Below are 25,717 nucleotides of genomic sequence, written 5' to 3'. Positions count from 1 at the left end.
AGCTTGACTTCATTTCTGCAAGACTGCTGTTTCTGTAATTGTCAGAGGGGTAGGATGAGAAGTGGGGAGGGAGAGAGAGGAGCCTGGAGCCTGCAGTCTGCAGTGCCAACTGTGGGGCTTCTATGCCAGATGGTATTTCCCCATCTGAGGTCAGGACAGCATGTGGGATTCAGCAGTCCTGGCGTGCCAGAGACACATCGCATGCATTTCGTGTCCCATGATGGGCACCATGATTATTGTGAGGTGTCATTCCATCCTGTTCTATGGTCTGTGTGATCATTGCAGGCAATTAATTCATGGATATCAGCTCCTGATTTAGAATGGTGTTAAAATGCATGCATAACTTTAAATGTGGCTACTCAGTTAGTTTCTTTGGGCCCTATGAGAGGCTTTGTTTGCTTTTCTAACAGCAAACTCTGCTATGCAGAGTAGTAGGTTCCTATTCAATGAAAAGGTAAGGGAGCTTAAGCAAATACTGTTTTAACTTATGCTTAAAGAATATGGTCATTTTAAAGTGGCATAAGTTTAAAAAATTAAGCAGAACTTTAAATAACTGTGATCTGCTTCTGTTTGCAAATGAGCTATCAAAAACCCCCTAGCTTCTTTTCAGTACAATTTTTAGTGCTTTTACCCTAAAACTCTAATGCCAAATAATCACATTTGGAACTGATCTGTGTGTTCTACAAACTAATTTTCTTATCACTCTGGTTCATTTCAGCAATCTAGTTGTTCTTAAACTAATTGTATTGAAAAATAAGGACTTGATTGAAAAGAAGCTAAAATCCCTTCTTGTACCTTGCTTTTTAGGCTCAAACCTTTTTTTATAGAGAGCCTCTCCTACTGCCCAGAAGGAAAATTTCTTCCCAGTTGCTCACCTAATTGTGTATCTTGTCTACAATCAGAAAGCTTCACTGGCTCTGTAAGTCCATCCAGTGGCTGCATATGGGAATTGCATATTTTTGAGGGTAAATTCCAAATTTGTACAATTTAGCTTATTAAGTAGTGTAGTTAATGTTATTACTGGAAATAAACGTGAACTGAAATGTACAACTGGAATACTCCCAGCCTTTGCTGATAAGTAGATCTGTATCTCTAAAGTACCCTTTGGGTAATACTGGGAATTGATTTGTTATTCCAGAAACAGGGACAAGATAAAAGTTGATGATTATTTATTTGTATTTAAATTAATTACCTCCTAGAGTGAGGAACAGAAACCTTCTGAGTGAAAAGTTTTAGCTTATTTTCATTCTGAACCTGAGACAGCTGAGGTCATTGTGAATGCTAGGCTAGCTCTTGTGAGTCATCCTCTTAGATCTCATGCTTGTGTTCATACTAAAGCAAACCTCTGTGAAGTTACATCTTCTAATTATTAAGTATGGTTTTTTTGTCAAATGGCATGAGATACTACAAAAAGTCATTAAAAACTGAATGTAAAGAGGACAAGATCCGAACGGTGTGTACCTGAAGTCACATTAAGAATTTATACACAGACTATTTCCAGAAAATCCTGCTTAAGTTCAGTACTGAATCTTGATGGGTCATCAGACTAAATCAGGCCAGCTGATTGTTTGAGAATCTATCATTAGATGTAGCATTTCCCCTTGATGATGACAGCAATTTGAGCCTCAGTGCCTTGAGCCCTAATTCTAACATCATTTCCATTATTGCTGCCAGTGCTGAAGTTGTAACTGTAGAGAATATCAGTGGAATACTTTTACCAGTTAGAAAAAGCCCATTTGCTAAAAGCCTTTTAATTCTCTGTTCTTGGCAAATAAGGGCTTCCAAAATGTTCACCATCATTACTATCTTTTTTCTTCCCATGAAAGTAAATGTATCTTTAATTTTGCCTTCTAGAGTGAATACATTATGATATAGCTTACAATTACATGATAGCCTATAATTTGTCCAGCCCTGCTTCAGTTAGTGCGTAGGTTGTGGAGGCATAAAAAGGCATAAAGAGAGAATGACTTTTGTAACACCAGCCTAAATCTAGTGCTTTTAAAAAAATTAAGAGCTTCATTTTTCTATCTCTATAAATAAATTTTACCCTAGAAAGTTGCAGAAGTGTGTCTTAGATACTGTCATGGCAGGTACTTTGTGCATGTAGAAACAATCACGCAGTACCTATTGCCTGCTGTGGTACAACAGTTGCCTTTATAATTCTTTCCAGTGTTTTATACATTTCAAATCTTAATTATTTTCGGTCTAGAATTGCCACTACTGAGGTTGCTATGGTTGTAAACTCCAGCAGTTTCTCTCCAGCAAGATATCTAGTTTTAGTAATAGAGTTTTAAATTAGAATATTACAATTCCTTCTTGCTACAGTGATTACTATAAAATAGATAATGTCAATGTGTTGTGGATATAATGCAACTCAATCTGCTACAGAAACTCTGCTTTCAGGTTTGGTTTTCTTTTCTTTGTTTGTTTTTAACTAGGGCTGCAATAAATATATACCTTCTTTGTTAGCCTAAGTACTCCCCAGACCTGAAAACATAGAGCCTTCATGGAACTTTAAGTTAAAATGAGATGGCTTTGGAAAATGAATGCAGAAAGCATTCAACTTATCTCTGGAACCCATTCTAGCAGTTTTTTGCATGGTTCTCACTTCACGAAGTTGGCTGATATCTTATGAATTCACTTTCCTCTGTAAGGGTATAGAGCTGGGTGATATAGAACCACTGAATGAACTCCTGACTCTCCTTTCTCTGTAAGCTGTGAGTCTCAGTGTATTTTAGTTGGAGCACAACATAGGTTTCCCTGCTGTGTACTTGATCTTTCCTCAAAAGCTGTTGTTATAACACTGCCTTTGTCCTCTCCTTCCTTCTGAGTACAACCAGAGGATCACTTGGTTATTTTATTTTACTTGCATTTGCCAGCGTTAGGATTTTATTATTCGTGTGTCAGTTATGACTATATCATTTACCAGAACCAAAAAGACTCCACTTCTTAGTACAGTACAATAGCTACAAATCTTTCCAGAGGCATCCAGTAAATTATTTTGGTTTTGTTTGTTCCATTAAATATATAGGAAACTATTTTCCTCTAGTAATTTATTATTCTTCATGAAAAGACAAGGAATAAATACAATGTATTTCTGATTTGTTCTGAGCTCTTTACTGGAGATAAACTGGTTCTTAATTATTGCAGTTTGGAGGTAGTACCAAGTGGTGTGTTTGCTCCTGTATGGTCCTAGTCTTCCCTTGAATTAATCTTTTGACAAAACTGGAAGACTTTTGGGTATCCACCCAGTCCTAAGAACTGTTTACTCTCCCATAATCCTGCCTTCAGAAATTGATAACTGACAACTGTTTGGTGAAAGATTAAACAACAGATGATTTTCATGTTCTTGTAATTTCTATACAGTTTCTTAATTTTACTGTAGTAAAAAAAATCCATATAGCAAAGACTGCCAGTCATGTCACCCTTCTCATTTTAGAAGTGTGTAGTTTAGGATCACAAAATGTTTTGCATGTTTACATAACTGGTTATTTTTGCATCCCTGCTCTGAGGACTGTACCATAATACGCTCATTTTACAGTTGAAGGAAGTGTGGCAGAGAGCAGTGACTTGTTTCAGGGCACACATCAAGAGTGGTGTAGGCTCAGTCATCCCAATTCCCACTTATAGTGAACGCTACTTCATTCTTCACACCACAAAAACTACAACTTAAAAAAATATAAATTTTTTTTTTTAAAATTGCCCTGTAGCTCCTTTCTTGGGACAGGATTTTCAGAACCTGAATTCTGGCACCCGGATGTGCCTAATCGTAATGCTTTAGTAGTCTTTTTTGTGGATAACTTTGTGCCTTTCAAAGAGCACCTGGATACAGCTAGAAGCCCAAGGAACTAAGCTAGCTTTGAAGCAGAAGGGCTGGTTGCAATGGAAAGGAGTGGGATTATTTTAACTAAGCAGTGTTTTAATATGTGAACAATCTAGAAAAATCTTATTCCTAACAAATTACAAAAACAGTCCAGTGGCATTTAATTTATTCCTGTTATAAGCCCCAGTTTACCTCTGAAGAGGTGTTAAGAGAAACTGTTCTGTCAAGCCCATTTAATAACAAGCTTTTATTCAACATGAGTAATACTGAACTCTTTTATGAATAAGATTAGAAAATTATTCTATTTTTATGTGAGGGAAATAAATTAATAAAGAAAACCAGCACTGTTTGTGCGCAAACGAAATGTTCTTATCATCTCTGAAGTGACTCTCAAGTTACTTGTATCTTGTCAGCCTCATTTTTCAATAGTTTTGTTTTTATGGGTAATATTTAGCAGGCAGCTCCTATAGTTTTTGCTACATGATAAATGTTTTTGTCCAGGACATTCTCAAACCTGACTGGAGTGTGAGTGCTAGCATAGGCAGCTCCTTGTCAGCATGCAAGGGATCCATAGTGGCTGTTGTGCATTCGTTGGGTAGGTCACCCATGTAGAGAGTAAATGGAAGGAAACTGTAAATTACAGGGTTATAAATACATGAAGAGTCTCTTGAGCAAAGATTGAGTGGTTTCTGATGTCAGCAGAACCCTGAGATGAATTTAGTGTCCTGCTTGGTTTTGCTGTTTTTCTACTCCCTGTGAAGCAGGGCTCCTTTATAAAGAGAAGAGAAAGCCAATGGTATTTAATGGAGAAATCAAACTTAGACACTTAAATGATAACCATAAACATTTACAGGATGTCCTGTTCTGTCGTGGCCACAGACAGATGCTTAAAATTGTGTCCCATGGATGTAGCTAAAATGGGAATTCTGAACCTATTCAATATAATCCATTTCATTTACTGGCTGTAATTCTGTGGTAAGTGGATATTAAAAAGAACAATCTTGGACTTTAAAATACTGTTGGTGTAGAAATTGAAGTATAAAACCAGAAAACTTGTTAGTACAGTACAGATTTAAGCAGGCAGGTTAGGAAGATAATGAATACATATTATGTAATAAAGAATAACAGGATTATCTATTTTCATGGCAGTGCGACACAAAATAATTCTAAAGACTAAGAATCTAAGATTTTCATACAATCAGTGGTAATCAAGAAGGAATAATCTCAGTCAATGATATTCAGAAAAACAGAAACTGAAATTTGTTCCTGAAAAATTATCCATAGGCTTCAGTAATAAAAAATGGTATATTTTGCAAATTGCCAGATTTTGCAAAGTGCAGATTACTCTGAAACCTGTAGACAGAATCAGTGTGGCAATGCCCAACTGTATTTGCTTCTGACCCAGAGAAGGAAGAGTTGTGGTCTGAATGAAAAAGACAAAATAACAGCATGTCCTGTGTATGGGTCAAAGCTTTCAGGCTTAAATTCAGTCACAGCAAATAATAACCTTGTTTCTCTAGAAATATCTATTTTTCACATTGTGCAGCATAGTAATCCTAATAAATCAGTTGTGATCATTTTGAAGGGTGTTGCATATTTCCTGTAGTTAGTCTGAAGGAGCTTTAGGCTTGTAAACAGCATAATTTGTTTCAGAGGTTAAACGTCTAGACCAAAACCTCAGTGTCTGCCTGGATCAAAAGCCAGTCAGTCTATGAAAGAGTGAAGACCTCTAGGCTGAATTACCTTTGTGGCATTGCTAAAATGCAAGGTATGTCTTATCAGAGGATATTTATTTCAATTAATACAATAATCTATCAAAATCCCATAACATGTTCCTACCTCAAATCTGAAAAATTAAATAAGGATAACTACCATTATGAGGATGTGGTTATCCTGTACCACCATCCTTCCCTAGCCTTTGTAAAGTTCTGAGAAATTACAAAATATTTTGTAATACTGTTACTAAAATATAGTGCCCTGGCAAAAATCAGAGGCACTGTGGCTCAGCTGTGATTTCCAGGTGTATAGGGAATAAACTAGAGGTTGTGGGATAATTTGAGATGTTTTCTTTATGTCAGATTCTCTGTTGTGGCAACAAAAATACTCACTAGATTCAGGCTAAAATGTGAATTAGTACTGAAAGTAATTACTTCTGTGTGACTACACAGTTCCTTCTTCTGACACTAAATTTATCTCAGGCTTTTAGGAAGTCTACAGGCATTGAGAATTATATTGAACATATTCCATGTGTGCAAAAGAGAAATATTTCAGCCTCAGATGGGATATAACATTTAATATTTCCACTTCTACCCTAGACAATAGTTCTATAAAATTTCTCATAGTTTAATAAAGTTCCTTATTCTAAATGCAGGTGTTTTCTTACAGCAATCCTGAAGGCAAAAATACCATTCCTTTCCCCTTGGAAATCTTAAATGATAACTCACAGAATAGAACAATAAATCAATTATATCCAGGAAACGTTAGTTTGAAAAAGGAAAAAAGCCTACAAAATACTGGTTTGATATTGCTTTCCAGATTAATGCAAAAACTTGACTGAACACATGGCTGCATTGTCATACTGTGCTTAAAATGGGCAGTCCCACATGGCATTGGACACAGTCCTGTCACTGGGTCCAGCCTGATAAGCAGAGAACCCTCAAACACTTTGGCTCATCTCTAGCAAAATCTTTCTATACTTGGGTTTTCCCCCCCCCCCACTAGGTTGCTTTTAAAAAACACTATGTTAATAATATTTTTGGAATTAGGCACATTTCAGAGAAATGCACTATGCTGTACGGAGTAATAATGCCCAGAAATTTATCTGTGTATAGTATTTCATCATATATATTAGGATGATATTTTAAAATATAGATCTTGGTGAAATAATTGAAGTTATTTGACTGAAGGAATACAGGAATAAGCATACAAAAAGAAACTCCTAAAAACTTCAGGGTAGACCAAATTCTTACATGTGTAGCATCTAAAAATAAAGGATACTAATTATAACAACAGAAGATACTTAAAAGTGTAGATGAACACACCTCTTTTTTTTCTCTTTCATTTCAATACATTTGGGAAGATTTGTGATGGAACATGCCTGCCACTTTCACTGTTAATGGAAAGTATCTGGCAGGATCAGTTACATTAAGGTGTGATTTCCTGCTGGAATAAGATCTGGAGGCCAAAGGGGAGGTGAGTACTTTCTTAATAATATTTATTAATCTTAGTAAATGCTTTAACTATTATGTTACCAAGTATTGCAAATTGGGAAACACTGTGAAATCCTCTGTCTTATTTTTTATGAGGAGGGGCTGATGGGACAGCAGTTCTAGAGGAGAGCCAGCAACTGAGAATCCTGAATAAAGATAAGCCCCTAATTGTCTCTGGGGGGACATATATTAGATACTCTCCTTTTTTTTGTTCATCTTTTACTGGAAGCTTTGTCTGTTAAGTTTACTGGTTTGTACGCCTGAATTTCCTGTGTTTTATGGAGATTCTGGGTACCTTCTCTCAAGAAAGTGAATTTTATTGCAACACACACATCCATGATGGAAGTAAGCCAAGTTAATGTTTTTCTAGTCTAGAAGCAACTTGAGTTTTTTCAGCAAAATAAAATACCAGTGTTCTTTGTACTCCTTCAGCATCAGGCAGAAAGCAAAAATGAGGCTTTTTAAAAGTTCAGATGTGACAATTTGTGCAGAGCTCTGCTACAAACTAAAGGAATGTGAAAAGTTTTAAGCCCTGGTGTCGTCTGATGTGGCAGACTATATTATTGCAGAGTTTGCTGCCAAATCCTAATCTAATCAAGGCAGATACATTTCCTTTAACCAAATAGTTTCCAGTCATGTCAGAAAAAAAATTAAACGAAGCAGTGAAGGAGATCATGATCTACCTAGGAAAACAAAGTAGTTCTTAATCTGGATAATATATTATTACTTTGTTGTAAAAGGTTAGATTCAGACTGAGTGCTGTTTTAGTAGTTGCTGATTAGTGATGCGTTATTATGGGAAGTAATTAAAAGCTTACCAGACTGACAAAGTAATATCTGTGCGCAGTCAAAGTGGGAATTCAGAAGCATGGCAGATTAGATTTCCAAAGAAAGTCTGTGATTTTAAATCATTTTAAACAAACATTGTTTCACTTCCCATTGGAGTAGAATAGGTTCATTTGGAAATACTGCGAAATTACTTCATCAGAAACAAACCAAGGACATATTGTCTTTCTTAGACTGCCAAATTTGTGAAGTAAAACAAGTTTTTTTCTAGGTTTCTCTGGTACCTAGTTTACATAGCTGTTTTTTGGGTAAATTAATAATTTTTAACTGCATTAAATATGAACAATTATGCACAAATAGTAATACCCAATAGTAATTACATGGAAGGACTATATTAACCCCATAGATCTCTTTTATTTTAGTAGGGGTTTTTTAATGCCTTTGTTATTTAGAGTTACTCGTGATTTAACTTCAAGTTTTGGGCCCAGTCTTCACATGTTTTATGTCTGAGCTTTCTGGAGTGGTCACAGCCCAATTTCATATCCATGTTGCCTGAAAAGACCATTAAAACACTCAAGGGTAAACATATGCAATGGTAATTAAGTAATCAGATGCCTCTACATTGCTTTGAATGCTCTGCTACATCAGGAACAGAGCAGATGAAGCGGGGGTTAGTTTTTTTTCTGAAACACCTGTTCTCTCTCCATCGTCCTTTCCGCCTTCCCTGTCTCCTCTGCTTTCTGCCAGGAACTGCTGGAGTCCATGAGATGGCACTATGCCATAGCAGGGTGTTGGGACATCAGCTCTACAGCTTCAACTTTATAGCATGGATAGATCCCTTTTTAAACTCTAGAGATTTGTTCAAATTCTAGTTTCCTTATGCCACAAATATCCTGCCTTTCAGACTGTCATCAGTTGGGAATTGCGGGTGATTCCTGCTAGGGGACGTGGGGGAATTCCAGTGTAAAAAGGGATCAAGTTACCAAAAGGTTTGGGAAAAATGTTTACCCTAAGCTCCCTCTATTAAACTGTTAGGTGAAGGCTCCTCTTTGGAACTAGAAAGAATGTCTCTGAGGAACACAGTTAATCAGTTAAAAAGGGCTTTAAAATATTCAATTCATATGTTCTTGGCCTATCTTCAGATTCTAATATATAAGGCAAAGGTTGTTTTTTGATTAAATATAAAAAGGTTAAACAATTTAGGAGAGATGTCCTTCAAGTAACTTTTATCCAGACTAGCACACAGAGAGGAAATGCCTTGTCAAGCCCCAGCCACCTGAGACCCACTGGGCTATTAAGGCCAAGTTAATTGGTTCAGGCAGGGTGATATAAGCAGTGAAGAGCCTGCAAGATCAGCATCCCTCCCTCCCCAAAATGAGACAGAAAGAGCAAAATCCTTCCTATTGTGGAACTGCTCTGCAACTTTGCAAAGAGGAGAGCAGGAGAAGAGCTCTTACTTTCTGGAACAGGAAGCAACCTCTGCAGCTGTGAAACCTGAGAGAACAATGGAGATTGTGTAGACGAGCAGTTATGGGGGGCTGCTCTTGGCTCTCTGAGGCTTGATGCCAGAGAGGTCCCACAGCAGCAATCTTTTCTTTGTAATAAATTCTAAACTTCTGTTGACCTTATTGCTGTGCTCTGGGCTGAAATGCATGTGAACAACTGACGGGACCATACCCCAGATCTTGTAATTGTGGATGCTTACTGAATGCCAACAGAACTCTTCTGGACAAGACCAAAATGTAACTGAAAGCATTTTTCTTGTTTCCAGACTGAATGTGAACTAAGCTGTTCATTCCTGCTTTAGCCATGCCCTGGAAGAACATGTCATACCACTCAAGTCACTTTAGGTTAGTGTGAAAAGTAGCTCTCATTTTCCCATTTTCAACCCTGTATTGCTTTGTATTAAGATTGGCTTATTTTTTTTAAATGAAAAACCCCCAACCTTCCAGCTTTTATTTTAAAAAAGTCTGAAGACTTCACTTTTTTCTCTACAGAAACATATTGTCAACTGCAAATATAGAGAAAGTAAAACCTGAAGGTTATTATTTATACTTTGGTATCACTTTGAAGCATTTGTTCAATTTAAAGTCCTTGCTTTTTACTCCAGGTTCTGTGGAGAACGTGTCTAGTCATTACAGACCGTTCTTCTTCACTTTGTTGTAAACTACTTCTATCCATGTAAATACTAAGGCCATAGTTCTTCCAACTTTATGGATATGCCTCAAATTTATTTATGTGAACATTCACATTGATTTTTTTTGGTATTGTGTGCAATAGACACGTGTATAACTTGTAAAAATCAGAACAGAATTATTACTTTGTCCTTAGAGGATTAAAACCATTTGAAATGTCTACTATTTGCCAAATGAGACATAAGATCCTGATTTACACCATCAGTTTTCTATACATCACAAGACCAAATCTATTTAAACAATACAGTAAAATAATATTGTTCCCTGTTACATGTAACAGTGGACTTTGATAGTAAGTAGCCCACAGCTGTTGGATTAATATATGTAAGTATTTATAATACGTTTTAATTTATATACCAGGATGGACTGTGTATTTTTTATACATATATATGTGTGTGTGAGTATATAGTCTTGGACTGTAGCCAAGACTATGTAAGAAATATTGTGTGTGTAGAAGCTCCTTCACAAACATCATCATGCAGGCATTTTCCCTGTTTTACCACCCCTCAGTGCTCTTTCCTTTAGTTAACTGTATTTCTGGCTCATATCACACTAGAATATATTCCCTCCACTGCCTATCATCTGCTAGGATTCATTTTAAATGAGGTAGTCACTATCCTTATCTAATGAATGATAGTACTTTGGCCGGTGCAGTTTAAGGACTGGGAGGATTTATGGTTCAGTTGTCTGAACACAATATAAGATTTTTTGGCAGTGAAATAAATATTTGAAATTCAAATTTTATAAATGGGTTCTTTAAAAACTATTTGATGTTTAATCACACTGAAAAAGAACTTTATTACGTGAGTGGCTGTAAGACTTTTGGATGCTGTGTGTATTTATACCACACTATCACAAGAGAAATTATTGTTACTTACTGAAGAAATAATCTCTGTTCTTTCTTGTTGGATTATATTTAAAGCCTAGAAAATTTTGACAAAAGAGGAAGATGAAAGCTAAAGTCAGTGATAGATTCAGTCTGGAAATAATTGAAATGTGTCTTGTGGGATAAATGTTTTTTTATATTGACTGCATGTCAGCTCTATATTAGATGTGAGCATGACAATAGCAGAGAAGACGACTACCATAATTTACCTACTTTTATAAAAACCAGATGTTGCCAGGTTACCCGTGCAAGGGTGGTGTTATTTTGTAATTTGGGTGCTTTTCACACAGCCTGAATCAAGGCACTCCATGGCAAGTGCCTGTGTTGGTTGATTAGCCTTCCTAGAATCCTCAAAATTTGTTAGGAGAAAGAGATTTCTACCACCCAAAGGGCAATTCAGAGGAAGGATTCACCACAGATAACTGAATTACTCTCCTGGAGAGGCCTTTTCACCCTGCTGATACACAGGAAACCAACAGCATCCAACTTCCTACTTTATTGTATAAACAGAACAAAAAAATGGCAATGTCAGGAATAAAAACCAAATCAGGATAAGTATATAAACCTGTAGTGTGCTGAATGTAAAATGAGGCACTTAAAGCCAGATATTAGAAACCTGAATATGCCTGCTTATGTGGTACCAATTTCTAGGCTTTCTCAAACTGTGCCTGTTGGTAAGTCAACGGGCATGTCTGCAACTGCTTGAGATTTGGTAATGCTGGAGAGACAACACATGCCATACCTCGTAGTCCACATACAGAAACTAGATGTTCTCTCTATTATAAGACACATTCTTTTCCTTTAATCTCTTTCCATGTCAAGACCATTACTAATTATTTTAGTGGTTAAAACAATGATTAAAAGGCCCATTCTCATTTAAAAGTTGATAATACAAGCATAGGGACATTTTAAGCATTTATAGTTAAAAATTAACACTGTGATTGCAATAGATGCTGCACAGTAATAGAAGGGAAAAACTAGTTCTCACCTGAGGAAATTGTACAATGTAATAAGATACAAAACCTGGTTTAGTTCAGAACAGAAAAAGTTTAATCAGACTCGAGAAACTGGGGAATTGGTAATGTCAGCACCATATCGATTCCATCACTGCAACACATGTTTGATGCTTCTAGTGGAACTAAGGAAAACAAAGATTATGTTAATAATTTTGTTAACTTTTTTTCTTTATTCCTAAGAGACATTAAAAAAGCACTAAGAAATAGTGTTAGCAAAGTCAAGACAAATTGTGTTCTTCTGGAGAGTTAGAGGTACGTTGAAACTGATGTCTTATCATTCCTTTTTTTTAATATGCATCCAACTACTAAAGAAATCCAGACAGGTCTGAATGAGTGTCTAGAGATATCACATTAAAAAATGCATATATAACAATGCTGTTGTAAAGACTGCTCAATAATCACAGCCTACATTAATTCCAGAAAGCACACACAACTGATATTCCTTGGCTTCATTTTTAAGGCAGCATTTTGAAAGTTATGTGCACTAATCCTGTAACAGTAATGGGATTTGTGTTTCCAACACAAGCATAGCTTTGAAAATATAACCATAAGAGTCCCATGCAGCAGTCAAAGTAATCCCTGGCTTCTGAGAAAGAAGAACAACTTTGCAAAAATTTTGTCACCAAACTAAAAATACATCCTGTATCTTGGGGAATCCTCATATAAACATTCTTTTTCTGGCTGCAGGGATGTAAGATCACATGGAAATGGAGGAGAAAGAGCGGTTATTGAAAGAACCCAAGTCTGCTTCTTAGCTGTCTGAAAATCCCCAGTGTCCCCATCTTCCCACAAAAGTGTTATCATAGAATGATTTGGTTTGGAAGGGACATTTAATGATCATCTAGTCCAACAGCAGGGACATCTTCAACCAGATCAGGTTGCTCAAAGCCCCGTTCAGCCTGATCTTGAATGTTTCCAGGAATGAGGCATCCACCACCTCCCTGGGAAATCTGTGCCACTGTATCACCATCCTTATAATGAGAAATTTCTTCCTTATATATAGTCTGAATCTATCCTCTTTTAGTGTAAAATTATTACCCCGTGTCCTCTTGCAACAGGTACTCCTAAAAAAAATTATAACCCCTGAGAGGTGAGTGGTCACTTTGAGTACTTCATGATTTAAGGTAAGGTAAATATGCTACTTTACTCTCCTGTTGCCTGACAGGGCAAAGTAGTGTCTGTTCTGCTTCAATTCCTATTTACAGAGAGTAGGACCTTTGGAAATTTTCAGAATTGGCATTTTTCCTCTTCTCCCTAGAACAAGAGTTGTATGTAAATCTTACATGTGAATAGGAAGTTAAGTGAAATTCAGTAATTCATATAGGGAAGTAGCAAATGCAATCTGAAAAGTTTCAGCCTGGGTATTTTTATTCAAAATTCCTGTTGACTTCAGAAGAATGAAAGATGTAGGTCTTTTTCACAACAGAAAAACAATCCTATGTGTTAAATATCTGTTGGAATGAATGGATGTTGCTGGCTTTTTGTATCATACTGAAAGTTGTCAATTTCTGAGGATATTGGTTTCCACTCTTGTGGTTGAGAGTGGGGTTATTGGTCATTATTATTTGTGACACCTATTTTAAATAAGGACATAATTAAAAATTCTGTCCAGGATAGCAGTATCTAAAGATTGCAGTCACATACATCAGCATTATTGTGAGTCTGAATAAAACTGCAATAGTATTGTTGGGTTTAGGATTAGGGGTAGGGGTAGGAGCAGGGCTAGGGATTAGAGTTAGGGGGTAGGGGTAAGGATAGGGATTAGGGGTTAGGGTTAGGTGTTAGGGTTTGGGTTAGGGGTTAGGGTTTGGGTTGGGGTTAGGGGTAGGGTTAGGGTTGGGGTTAGAGGTAGGGGTAGAGATTCAGGTTAGGTTTAGGTGTTAGGTTTAGGATTAGGGTTTGGGTTAGTGGCTAGTGTTCAGGTTTGGGTTGGGGTTAGGGTTAGGGATTAGGATAAGGGGGCAGGGTTAGGGTTCGGGTTTAGGTGTTAGGTTTATGGTTAGGTTTAGGTGTTAAGGTTAGGGGTTAGGAGTAGTGCTGGGGATAGGGTAGGGGTAGGAGTTGGGGTTAGGGTTAGGGGTTATGGTTAGGAATAGCGGTGGGGGTAGGGTAAGGGTAGAGGTAGGAGTTGAGGTAGGGTTAGGGTTGGGGAAATCAAACACAAAGCCTTTTTAACATTGTCAAAAAAGATGATGGCCTAATAATCAAGAACAACAAAGAGTATTAAATATCCTTCCAAATATCTCTGAGTTAAAGAGAGAGAATTTCCAAGTTGGAAGGATTTTTTGGAATAAGAAACATTGTTACACACTGATGAGGTTTTAAAAAATGAGGAAATCGTATTTTTCAGGAAATGACCAAGAGGTGGCAGCACTTCCTGAAATGCTGAATGCCTGGAGTTCTCAGAGCTGTCCAGTGCTCATTCCCAAGGGCTTGACAGCCACTTTTCTTCAAATACACCCAAGGAGATGGTGTCCGTAGAAAATCAACCTTGTTGTGGCTACATTTGGCTTTTCTAGAAGTACACAAGACTACATAAAATCAAATCTTTTACTACATCTGAATATACTTGTTTGACACTGGCACTCTGGGTTGCTGGCTCTGTATCTTGCTGTAGTCTCACATGGCATGTTGCTGTATCACTAAAGTCAGACACATATGCTTGGGGCTTAATTGGTATCTGTCTGGATCCATAGGAAAATTTAACAAGACTAAGACTTGCTTGATCCTTCTACTTAAGAAAAATCCAGAATACAGCTCATGTAAAATCATCTTGTATTTACAAAAGTCTCTTCAGGGAACAATTCAAACAGGTTGATTCTTTATGCCTAGAGAAGTCACACCATAATGGAAATACACCTGCAGGTGTTGATGGCAATAGCTTTGTTTTATTTCCTGTGGCCATTATCCTCCCACAATCTCCAGACAGTCCTGTTGAAAAAAAAACAACTGAAGGATCCTTGCTATTAGCAGTGGGTGGTTGCAGCATATGGTGATATATGGTAATATTTCAGCTCTAAATGTACATGATACAGTTAATAGTTCATGCAATGCCAGGATTGTATCTGTGGCACTCGATTTTGCTGTGCTCTGTCACAGTCTGGCTCTGAGCGTAATTTTGCCTTTTCTCTGTTCCCTTTTGCTTTGGCCTCCTCACAGGGTTGGTTCTGCATTATCCCTGTGGTTGTCTTCCTTTAATGGAAATGTTCCCTTCACTGTGGCCAGGAGTGATGCTGCTTTTTCCAAGGGAAAGACCAGAAGAATACTGAGCAACTACACATTTGGTGAGAGCGGAGGTTTGTGTGTCCTAGAAGGCAGTTGGGGATGATAAGCAGTTCAGTGAGGGGACAGAGGAGCAGGGAAAAAACTCCTCCATCTGAGAAAATGCTGTGTATTGATCTTAGTCCAAAAAGCACATTCTTAGCTGTATCTCCTCACCTATTACTGACACAAATTGTATTGTGTACTGACACAAATTGTATTTGTAACTTTTGCATTACAAATACAAAAGTTACAAAAGACACAAATTGTATTCTCCACTGCTGCTGCCTGCCATGGTGCGGAGTATTGCTTTTATTACTAATAAGATGGGCTTCTCTAACTGAGAACTGCAGTTCTTTTCATGTATACCCTTTATACACAGAAGAGGTAGAAGATGACAAGACTGACTTTGAAAAACTGTTAAATTCAGCTGTTTGGGCAAATATTACAGCCAACAATAACTGATCCGTTGGTTATTATCTTCAGTCAGAGGGAGACTTTATTCTTTTTCTGAGGTTTAGTGGCTTGCCACTACTGAAAGGGTCAATTCAATTTCTCCTTTCTCCTGGCCACACATTCCTGTTGCTTCTCCGATGCTGGCTTGTGTTTGTTTGATCCTACTATAATCCGGTTCCACTCACTAAGCCAGAGAAAACTAATCCTGCAAAAAAGTGACTAGTGCTCTGTGATTTGGTGGAAACTGAAGCACCTCTCACAAGGCTCACACAAGTGCTGCAAGAGGTACAAGGAAGAAGGGAGTTAATGAAGGAAGCAAGACAGCCACTTTGGGTGACAGAATGATGTTACATTGGCTCAGAAAAGAAAAAGAAGAGTCACTAGGAAAGTTTATTTTGCAAAAGTAGGTAATTAATAAGCACCAAGGTATGCTGCCAGTGAAGTAACTGAATTCAGAGCTGTCTGAAAGTACATGTGTGCTAAATGGGCAGGCTTGCGAGACACTGGTTTTCCCAAGAAAGCCAACTTAGGAAACTCTGTCTCCTTCTCTCAATAGCTTGTTTCCTTATGTCCTGTGTTTAAATTGTCTGCCTCCTGTGAAATATTATTAGAAGAAATGTCCAGGATGGATCATAAAACTTTGCACAAAAGAAAAATCATAAGGTGAAAGCACAGAGCTTCCTCATTTGACAAGTATTTGTTGGTAACAGAAACAACACCAACCACTGTGTGGTAAAATTAGTTGTAATGATACGAAATTGTATCCCTTAGAAATTGATATCTGGCATTTTTATTGAAATAAGCCATGTCACCTGTAAATTTGCAATTACGTATACTAGTGGCAAAATGATGTCAGACCTGTAAAAGAGAAAACCCTTAATGTTTGGAATAAGTCATGTTTTATTCTCATGACTTACAAGTCATACACACAGGCAAGCAGATTCTGACATTGTATCTGGGAGTATATCTGTAGTGTTTTTGAAAGTTAGGATGAACTTTAATGGTGAGATTTCCATAGGAATACACAATGCCAAATCTCTATTCCCTCAAAAGCCCTGAAGTACATGTTCAAAATCAAATATGAGATTTGTACAGCGGAATAAATTTATAAAAGCGCCTACATTTAGGTGTGTACCTCAGGGCATTGTTGAATATAGGTCTAGATATTTTAGCCTACTGAAGATGCTTTTTATTTCAGCATATCACTAGTAAGGTCTTTGTCTGAAGAGATTATTTAAAATGTAGAATGTGTTTAGATAGATAAATAGACAGACAGACAGATACATAGATAGGTTTTTTTCCCCTGTCTTAACTATGACAGATATATGAAATACTGTCCAGTCAAGTTATATTCGAAACTAATTTCTTCTGACTACCATAATATATTAATGATGTAGAAGATGTTTCAAGAGCAAAACATAAATGTTAAGATTCTAGATAGAAAATATCAGGAAATTATTATCTTTCAATTAAAAATAATGAAATATTAATCTCTGAGGAGAATGTCAAGATTTAGTAACTCAAAGAGTGTGTATTAATGAAAACAAAACTACCTAACAAAAATTGCTGAGCAATCACACATTAAAATGATCTACAGAAACAATTAGGTAACTGTTGCAGAAAGCACCATTAAAATGGAAACCTGTAAAAATAATCTGTCTGTGGCATTTCACTGAATGTGCATATTTACTGTCTCTTAATTACCTTGAAAATATGTTTAGTTTACACCTAAAGAAGATAGGTGTGTCTACAAATATGATTTAATTATTATTTTTGCACTTCCTATATCAGCTACATAGAAAAATAGAAAACCACCACAGAAAATATATTTGGTTAGATTAATTTCATTGTACTTGCTGTTAGCACCCATAGGCTAGTTTCTTGCTGATACAAATTGTAATAGTTCCAATAATTTCAACTGAAGTATGTTTTTTGCCAGCTGAGCACCTAGCCTTGTTCTCTTTGTTTTGTTCTGTTTCAATAACTGGATGGAGACAATTTTAAAATGCAGATTTGAAACTTCTTAGAGAAATTATTAACATTGCATTATAACATAGTGGTGGTTTTAAGATGAACTGTAAAATCAGGCATGAAAATAATTAAGATTTCAGACTTGGAGTGAACTCACTAGTTTTGGCCTAGTTTTTTAATATAGATTCCCCTTTCACTTGAGCCATTCAGAAATCTCCTTTATATATTCAAGTGTTTCCTACAACCTTTGCTGTCACAGCTCAGTTCCCATTCCTCTCCAGCTGAACTAACAGCTAATGTCTCGATAGTACCGTAGCTGCATTTTCCTAACAAGATACAAATTCTTGGATAAAGTAGAAAACTAGTCTCAAGAGTGAGGGAGGAACTAATAACTCAAGGAACATGACATTTTTATTAAACACTGTGGTCTAAGTTTCTTCAAGAACCAGCTTTAATAATTTGGTTGTATATTGCTCTGAAGGGATTAATATTACTTAATTATAAGCATGGCTTAAAGCAGGATTGCTAAAACATCCTCTGCTCTTTCATCAGTTCTGCATCCGACTTTGGCTACACATAATTCAGAAGAATCACCACAGAGTGATTTCCCAACTATCTATGTGCCTCCAAGCACAGGCAAGGGAAAACTCTACCAAGCATTAAAAATGGCCCTTAGTATCACCATACAGCTTTCAAGATATTTCCCTAAACTAATTCAGAAATTCTATCTGTTTCTTCAGAAAAATATTGCAAATTCTACACTGTCATGTATAAGAGGATCAAACTGGGACCATCTGCAGTATTAATCACTGCTCTCCATGTAAACTTGAATTCTCCATGTTTTGTTAAATATTTGATAATAGTCCTGACTTTTCACTGTTGATAGTTAGAGGATGGCAGACATTTAAGAAAATGGCATAGTTGTAACATTTCAAAATAGTGCATTAAGATAGAAATAATATATTCAAATGTGCTCTTAATGTGTCATTGATGAATCTAATCTTACTTAAGTTATAATAATTTCAAAATGCCTTATAGAAATACCTACTTTTAAAGGTACATCAGCATCAAACTCTTACAGAATCTGACATGCAGTTATCAAACATCTACAGTTATGACAACTGAGTAGAAGCAATATTTCTCCCTATTTTGAATTTGTTTGTTTTTGTTTGATTATCAGAAGGATTCATGCCTACTGGAGTTCATAAAAAAAGGTTTAAGAATACCATTTTTAGGCTCTTTTAAACTTAGGATAGGTGACTGATCTCCCTTTGTCACAGTGGGAATTCAAGCAAGAACTTATGTTTAAATGATGTAAGAAAAAATAAAAATATGTCTTTTCCAGTGGAGTGTGTTTGGCACTTTTTGTAACCTCAAAGGCAAAAAATGTGAACATATGATATACACTTATCATAGCACCAAAACACTGTGTTAATGCACAACATGTGGAAAATGGGAAAAATATGGAAAAATAGCATTATAGGCCTCCAAGTCTAGTACAGTCATTAATGTACACAGTCTATTCCATCAATTAAACAGTTTGAGATGCACAAGAAGGTGAAGTACTTGGTTTGGCTTGAGTCAAAATAAGAGCTTAATACCACCAAAAGGGTAAGATCCTGCTTTTCTTTCCTGCCTTTCATTCCCAGCCACAGAGTGGATTTTTAAGCCAGATCATTTCAGTGATCCAGTTTACAGTGCTTCCTAAATAGTACTATATTGGCAGAACTGAGGAGGCAGACCATCATGGATGGTTTTGTGAATGCTTTCCCTCAGTTTTCTCCCCTCACCCCTGGAGCATTACTGTGTGGTTAGTCGCATCCAGTGTCAATATATTCTGGTCAGATACTTGGAATGCTGCATTGCTGGAGTTACATTTGCTCACAAAACAATAGTCTTCCTCTCATATGTTTGCACAAACTTAAATAGAATTAGCATGTATATCATCCTGTTTAGTGTGGGGCACCAAAAAGTGAAGATCTATCCAGCTTGGTGTTTCAGACACCTTGCAGTTTGGTAAATTAGATGGGATTTTTTAAAGATTCAGGAGAAGCTTTTTCTATTCAAATGTCTTCAATTTTTCCTTAACAGTCTGAATTCTGGAATGCTTAGTTAATTGTAGGTCTGTTATTTTCACTGTCAGGTAATAGCTGTCAACATCTTTAATAGACTGCCTGAAATAAGCAGCATTTTAGACATGTTGGTGGTTTTCAGCATTAAATTACATTTTGTATGATTCTAACAGCAGAACCCAAACTTCCTGAATTATGCCAAGAAGGAGGAATCTGCTACTTGTTTTGTAGTCCATATAAAAGACATATGATTTAGAAGATAAATGTCCATTCCCACTGATTAGAGCAAAACACTTTCTAACTTTTGTGAGTTCTGCCTCTCTATTTAAGATTATATTGAAGTTACCCACAATCTAAGCTAAATATACTGAGCCCATGGAATAACTTTCTCTTGTAATTGGTAGATAAGAAATTTTATAGTTAAAAAAAAAAAGAAGCAGGAGAAAAAACTTTGTCTGCTTCTAGAAGACCAACAATGAATCCTTCCCAGCAATCTCTTCAGTAATGTGTAAAATTTTAGTAGAAATAGATTTTCTTAAAAGATGTAGCAGCTCATTTTCTGTTCCTTTTGGTTGTGAGAGTCTTTTCCTGTCAATCATAACTTTCAGAATTGGATGTTCTACACTGAGATTCTTTTCTTGGCGACTAACCTGTTTTCTTGCATTAGGCCAGAATGGTACAACTAAGCATATGAACTTGGGAGATAGTCAAGTATTTTCAGTTAAGAAATACAGATTCTGAAATGCAGATATGCCAAAGGCCATATTTTCTTTTGGGTGAAGTGCTCAAGCACAGGATAGGCTTAGATTTATAATTTAGATTTACAGGTAGCATGCAATACTATTTTACTTTGTGAAAGCTTGTCACGTGAAAGGTATGGGAAGGGATTCACCTGAATTTGGATTTGCATATGAAAACCTGGTACTAAATAATAATCAATATGAATCAATATATGAATCTCCAATTTAAAGCCATAAGAAATTTTATTTCTTAATATCCCACATAATGGGAATGAGTTTAAAATCCCAAATAAGAACATTGTAATTCAAATATTTTGCAGGTACCAAAACCAGATAAACTCCTACAGGATTAAGATCTTATTTTCTTACAACTATAAAATGTAGTCTAAAGATGAAAGAAGAATGCTGTACTTGCCTACCTCACATGGTGAAGAATGAAGAGAATTGCATTTAACAAACTGTGTTATAGGTGGGACAAGTAAAGGGACAGTCTGTGGTATTCTATAAATTCATGAATTCTCCATTTATCTGTTTAGCCATGGAAACCTGTAGTTAATACTGTTGAGGTGCTAATGAAGTTGATGGGAAGGAATCCTTTAAAAGTAAGTTCAGATGAAACAAAAATCCCTTCCATTTGCAACAAGTGAATTGCACAGGGCTTGAAAATGAAAGAGTTATGTAAATATATTTCTCTTAATTTAGAATATTTTTTTTCTCTTTTAAAAGCTTCAAGATTTCAGTTGTAACCTTCTGTGACAACTGCCCTTAATGTATAACAGATTTAACTGTGGGTTGCATCTGTACTTGCAGTAATATTCTCCCTTATTCAGTTGTAATCTAGAATATGTAATCTAGAATCTGCTGCTGGTAGCGTGCTTTGGGCTGATTCAGACTCTTCTCAACTTCCAGGGAACTTGGATTTGGATGTAGAAGGACTGTGCATCTACATAGATGAGGGGACCAAAGGATGTCTTTTTGGGCATGGTGTCCATGGGCATGGTGAGATGATAAAGTTTATATATTGTCAGAAAAATTCATGTGAAACTCCTCACCAATTTGGTCGCTGAAGCAAAAACCCTGTCATACCCAGCATTGTAGCTATGGAAAATATGCATCACTGCTTTCAAGGTCATGTCTTCCATGAGAGCATTACAGTGTTTCCAGCGTGTTTCCAGACTTTCAGTCTGACATCTGTGAGGCAATACACTTTTGAATGCAGATGCACCTTCCTTAAATTCAGTAATGAATATATCTTTTGTTTCCCATCTTTTATAAGGGTGCAAAGTCCAGATGTGGACCCAACTGCCACTAAAATCCTGGAGGGATGGGTTTTTTTTTTCTTAAAATTAAATGGAGAATTGGCAGTGGTGCTAGAAATTATTTGGCAATTCACATATCAAGTTGTCTAAGTGATGATTGCCTTTTAGACTGAAGTTCTGTGAGAAAGATAGCTCTTGAGTTTTAGTTAAAAGAATGTTTGGAGATACATAACTGAAAGTTAAAAGACAATGAAGGATAGCTGAGAATGCTGGATAGCATAATCGTAGTGAAATATAGGACTGGACTAATTTTTTTAAAGTGTTTCTATTAATGAAACCCTGGCAAAATCACCCTAATCTTGTAATTCAGGGTTGCTCACTCTGCATAGTATTTACTCTTCTTTTAAAGGCTGTGTATGTGCTAGTGATAACATAATAAGGCCGCATGGAAATCCTATAAAGATTGGAGGGAAAAAAAATCCCTCTCATGAGAAGAAAAACAGATGCAAAGCTATAACCTTGCACCTGGAAGTCTTTCACATGGCAGTTCTGTGTGTTTCCAACCACCCCATAAGGACAGAAACAACACAAGCAGCTGATAATGTGATTGTGAGGAATGTGCTGACCATGGTGGTGACAGGGTGATATATTTACCCTCGAGAGCGCAAGTGCACCTGTGAAATATTAGACTGTGCTTTTTTACTACAAGATCAGTTTAGAAATATTTAAGAGTAAGCTACAAGATGGAAGGAGAGGGCAGTTAAAAGAGGCTGGGAAGAGGTAAGTGATAGACATTTGGGAAAAGCAGAGTGTGCTTTCAGAACAATTTATCGCAGAGCTTTGGAAGCTTATTCCACTCTCATTAAGAAGAGATCCTTTGGAAGGAAGTGTCTATCAATGCAGCTAATTAAATACACTAGAATTAGTAAACTAGGAGAGAAAATTCCTAGCTTATGTTAAAAACAAAATTTAACATGCAATTAGTGATGCATACTTGAGAAAATAAAAGGGATGTTTCAGATGGCTGACTGGGTTGCACTGGCTGTGTATTTCTAATTTATGTTTTAGGTTAACACACCAAATGGTACAGAAAACATTACATGTGTGGAGAGCATCAAAACTGAAATTACTGTTGATGTGGTATCCTCTGGGTTTCCTGAATTCTTGGAATTTTATCTTTAGTACTCACAAATAAACAATGATTATGATTATATTTAAAGAAAGCTCTGCATGCTAGTATTGCTGTTTCCAAATGATCCTTTTCCATTTTGGAGTTCTCCTGTGGGAGGAAAGAGAAAAGATGTACTTGTGGATTGGTTTCTTGTTTGGAGTTTTCATTTGTTTTTCTTTTTTGTGCTGTTTAATGTAGCCTTATGGAAAACTTAGCAAACTTTAAGCTGGCTTGTAAGGGACACGTGTGGATCATGATGTTTTGAAGGGAAGATTCTTCCCAGTTAGCTGCTGTTGTGACTGGGAGATGTGGAAATATGTTGGTCACTTTACCTACTTCAAACTGGATGAAAATGTGTTATCTTATACTAAGCTGATAAAAAGAATATAATGCCATCTGTATAAAATAGGGAGTGTGTTTTTTGCAGGCTTGTGAACAGATGCTAGCTGACATGTTTTAGCCAAAAACTATGACATTAATGATAAGGTTTCCTGGGAAAAACACTTCTGTGAGTATTTGACAAAAGCAGTTTTGAGCTTAAAATGTCTTTGCAGTCAGTTGGATGAGGACTGATTTGGCCTGTCACCAAGGAGAAGTAGATTCTTCACTGGCAACACCGGAAAGGAAAGTGCTGAATAGAGAGTTTAATGCTGAAGCAAATAGCTGTCAGGAGCTCAAAGCCAGGTTTCTTAGTGTGAAGGAAAAGATACCAGGAAGCAGAAACAGTAAGACACCTAGATGCAGAATACATTTTTGGAGACGATAGATGAAATTTTCTAACTCTTTCTGTTGGAATCAAGCTTAGGAAGAGAAAAATGCAGAGAAAACAGATTAATATTTTGGCAGTCTGTCCAACGTTACTTTGCTATTGAAGAGGAGGAAATCAATACTAATATATTTAGGAGTACATTATGCTGAATTATGCTGACCTCATTAAATATATCACTAGCAAATGACTACAGTACAATCAGTAGCAGGACAAAATTGGAATCCTAGTCTGCTGAGGTTTCCTTTAATGGCAAAGACATGAAGGAGCTCCTTCAGGACAGGGCTCAGTGAAGTTTAGAGGAAATTCTAAAGCTGGTTAGAAGATTAGCTGCTGTCTGCTGAAGAAAGGGAAATAAACTAATTGAAATCTCAGTGCACCAGGAGCTTAGTAAATGTCAGGCTTCCCAAGCAGTCCTCAGAAATGTCCTAAAATGGGTCTGGTCACACCCTTCAGAATAATGGAGGGGAAACTTGGTGAAAAGGCTTTCTGAGACTCATTGGCCTTGTGCTTCAGGGCATGGGATATCTGGCTCCAAGTAATGCCTGGGGACACTGGAAACCGCTGCTTTACTGAAAGCTGCCTGACTCAGAGGAATACCATGAATATGTTTAAAAGGAGGAAATCAAGTATAAAGGTATAAAGGAATAGTACAACTACGAGTTCTAAATTAAATGGAAAAGGAAGTTTTGCATACTTGATACTTGATTCTTGTGTTTATTAATTTAAAACTGTACTAAGTGGATGTGGATGGTCTTCAGAAATGGGATAATATCCCTGATACAGGAATGTAATGGTTCCAAGTATAACAAACCAGAGGAATCTGGGCTTAGATTAGAAAGAAACACTTACTGATGTGTTCAGTAAAGAGAGGAGATTCTAAAGAGAGGAGATTTAGACCAGAAACTCTAGAAAAGAATTTTTTACTCTCTTGGAGAAGAGCTATGTTCAACACCTGAGAAGGGTCTGTGAAATCATGTGTCACCACTGCCTAACTTCTACCATTGTTTCTGCAGCAGTGCCCAGCTATAGTGAGAGTCTGGTTCATTTTACTCTGGTTAATTAGGCATGTGCTGCTTTCATACTACGTAGCACTTTCACACAACTTGTAGTTTTCTTTATTATTTAGTGGTTTGGTGGTTTGGGGTTTTTTGTGTGTTTTTGTTGTTGTTGTTGTTTTTTGGTTTTTTTTAATGGTGTTTGAAGTTGAGGCATCTGAAAAAGTCAGTTTGCCAGCCTGGAATAAGATTTCCACTGGGATGTGTCATCTTTGAGGTTTCTGTGAGCTGAGGGGGAAACTGCAAGTATTTGCAGGACAGTCAGTCTGCATGTATTGAGTATTTTTATTGAGGGGAATTAAACTCCTTAGAGTAAGGAGTTCAACAGTTGGCTGTTTTTGCTGAATAGGGCCCAGGTCAGACTCATTTGACAAGGTTCTTAGTTTCTCCTAAAGTAAATACATTTTGAAAAATTTGAAATGCAGTATGATGTATAATAATCAAACAGGTGGAACCTATTTGAAAGGTAATATGTGGTAATAAAGGTGTATGTGATAATAAACTAAACATTACAAGCCTTGTTTCTTTAGGAAATGAGAGTAAGAGTGTAATCTCTTGGTGTTCATCCCTCCCCTAACAACTTTTGATGCCATTCATTAATTTCAACAGAAGCTGACAATGGAGATCAATCTTTAAGCTACTTGATTTCTGTGAGCTTCATGAAAATACATTCTATCTCTCCTTCCCACCTATCTATCAGTGTTCTCATTAGGAAAGTGAGTGTCAGCTCAACCCTCATCAGTTACCAAATTGTCTGTAGGTGGCAGCAATGGTATGAAGTGCCCTGATTGCTTCTGTCAGTTCAGTGCTTTTGCAGGCATGGCAGAATCCAGTGTGAAAGCTAAAGCTGTAGGAAATCAGTATTTTTTAATTCTGCTGTCCATATTTCAAAGCAGTTTCATGTCAGGCACTAGTATGAAGAAACCATAAAGGTGATTAATATTTTGTAATGAAGCTATTGGCACCTAATAAGCTATCCACTTCTGTGGACTTGTTACTAAAAATATTTAAGAACTTGAAGGTAAATGTGACATTCAGTTTTAAATACA

The 25,717-nt window shown here is 36.7% G+C and overlaps 1 long non-coding RNA gene across 2 annotated transcripts; it reads left to right on the top strand.

Moving 5' to 3' along the window:
* The first annotated feature begins 807 nt into the window (after window positions 1–807).
* LOC113970767 lies at window positions 808–22,874 on the top strand. Of its 2 annotated transcripts, none has more exons than XR_003535327.1 (7): window positions 808–919; window positions 6,903–7,015; window positions 9,589–9,667; window positions 12,095–12,166; window positions 20,951–21,016; window positions 21,324–21,413; window positions 22,742–22,874. It is a non-coding gene; the product is annotated as an uncharacterized LOC113970767 (long non-coding RNA). The 2 variants fall into 2 exon arrangements; XR_003535326.1 differs by having other exon boundaries at window positions 832–965.
* The last annotated feature ends 2,843 nt before the right edge of the window (window positions 22,875–25,717 follow it).

The sequence above is a fragment of the Neopelma chrysocephalum genome, unplaced genomic scaffold, assembly GCF_003984885.1.
Source record: "Neopelma chrysocephalum unplaced genomic scaffold, ASM398488v2 Primary Assembly neopelma1_79, whole genome shotgun sequence".
NCBI lineage: Eukaryota > Metazoa > Chordata > Aves > Passeriformes > Pipridae > Neopelma > Neopelma chrysocephalum.
The sequence above is the reverse complement of the archived record's forward strand: the minus strand, read 5'-3'. Positions and strand labels throughout refer to the sequence as shown.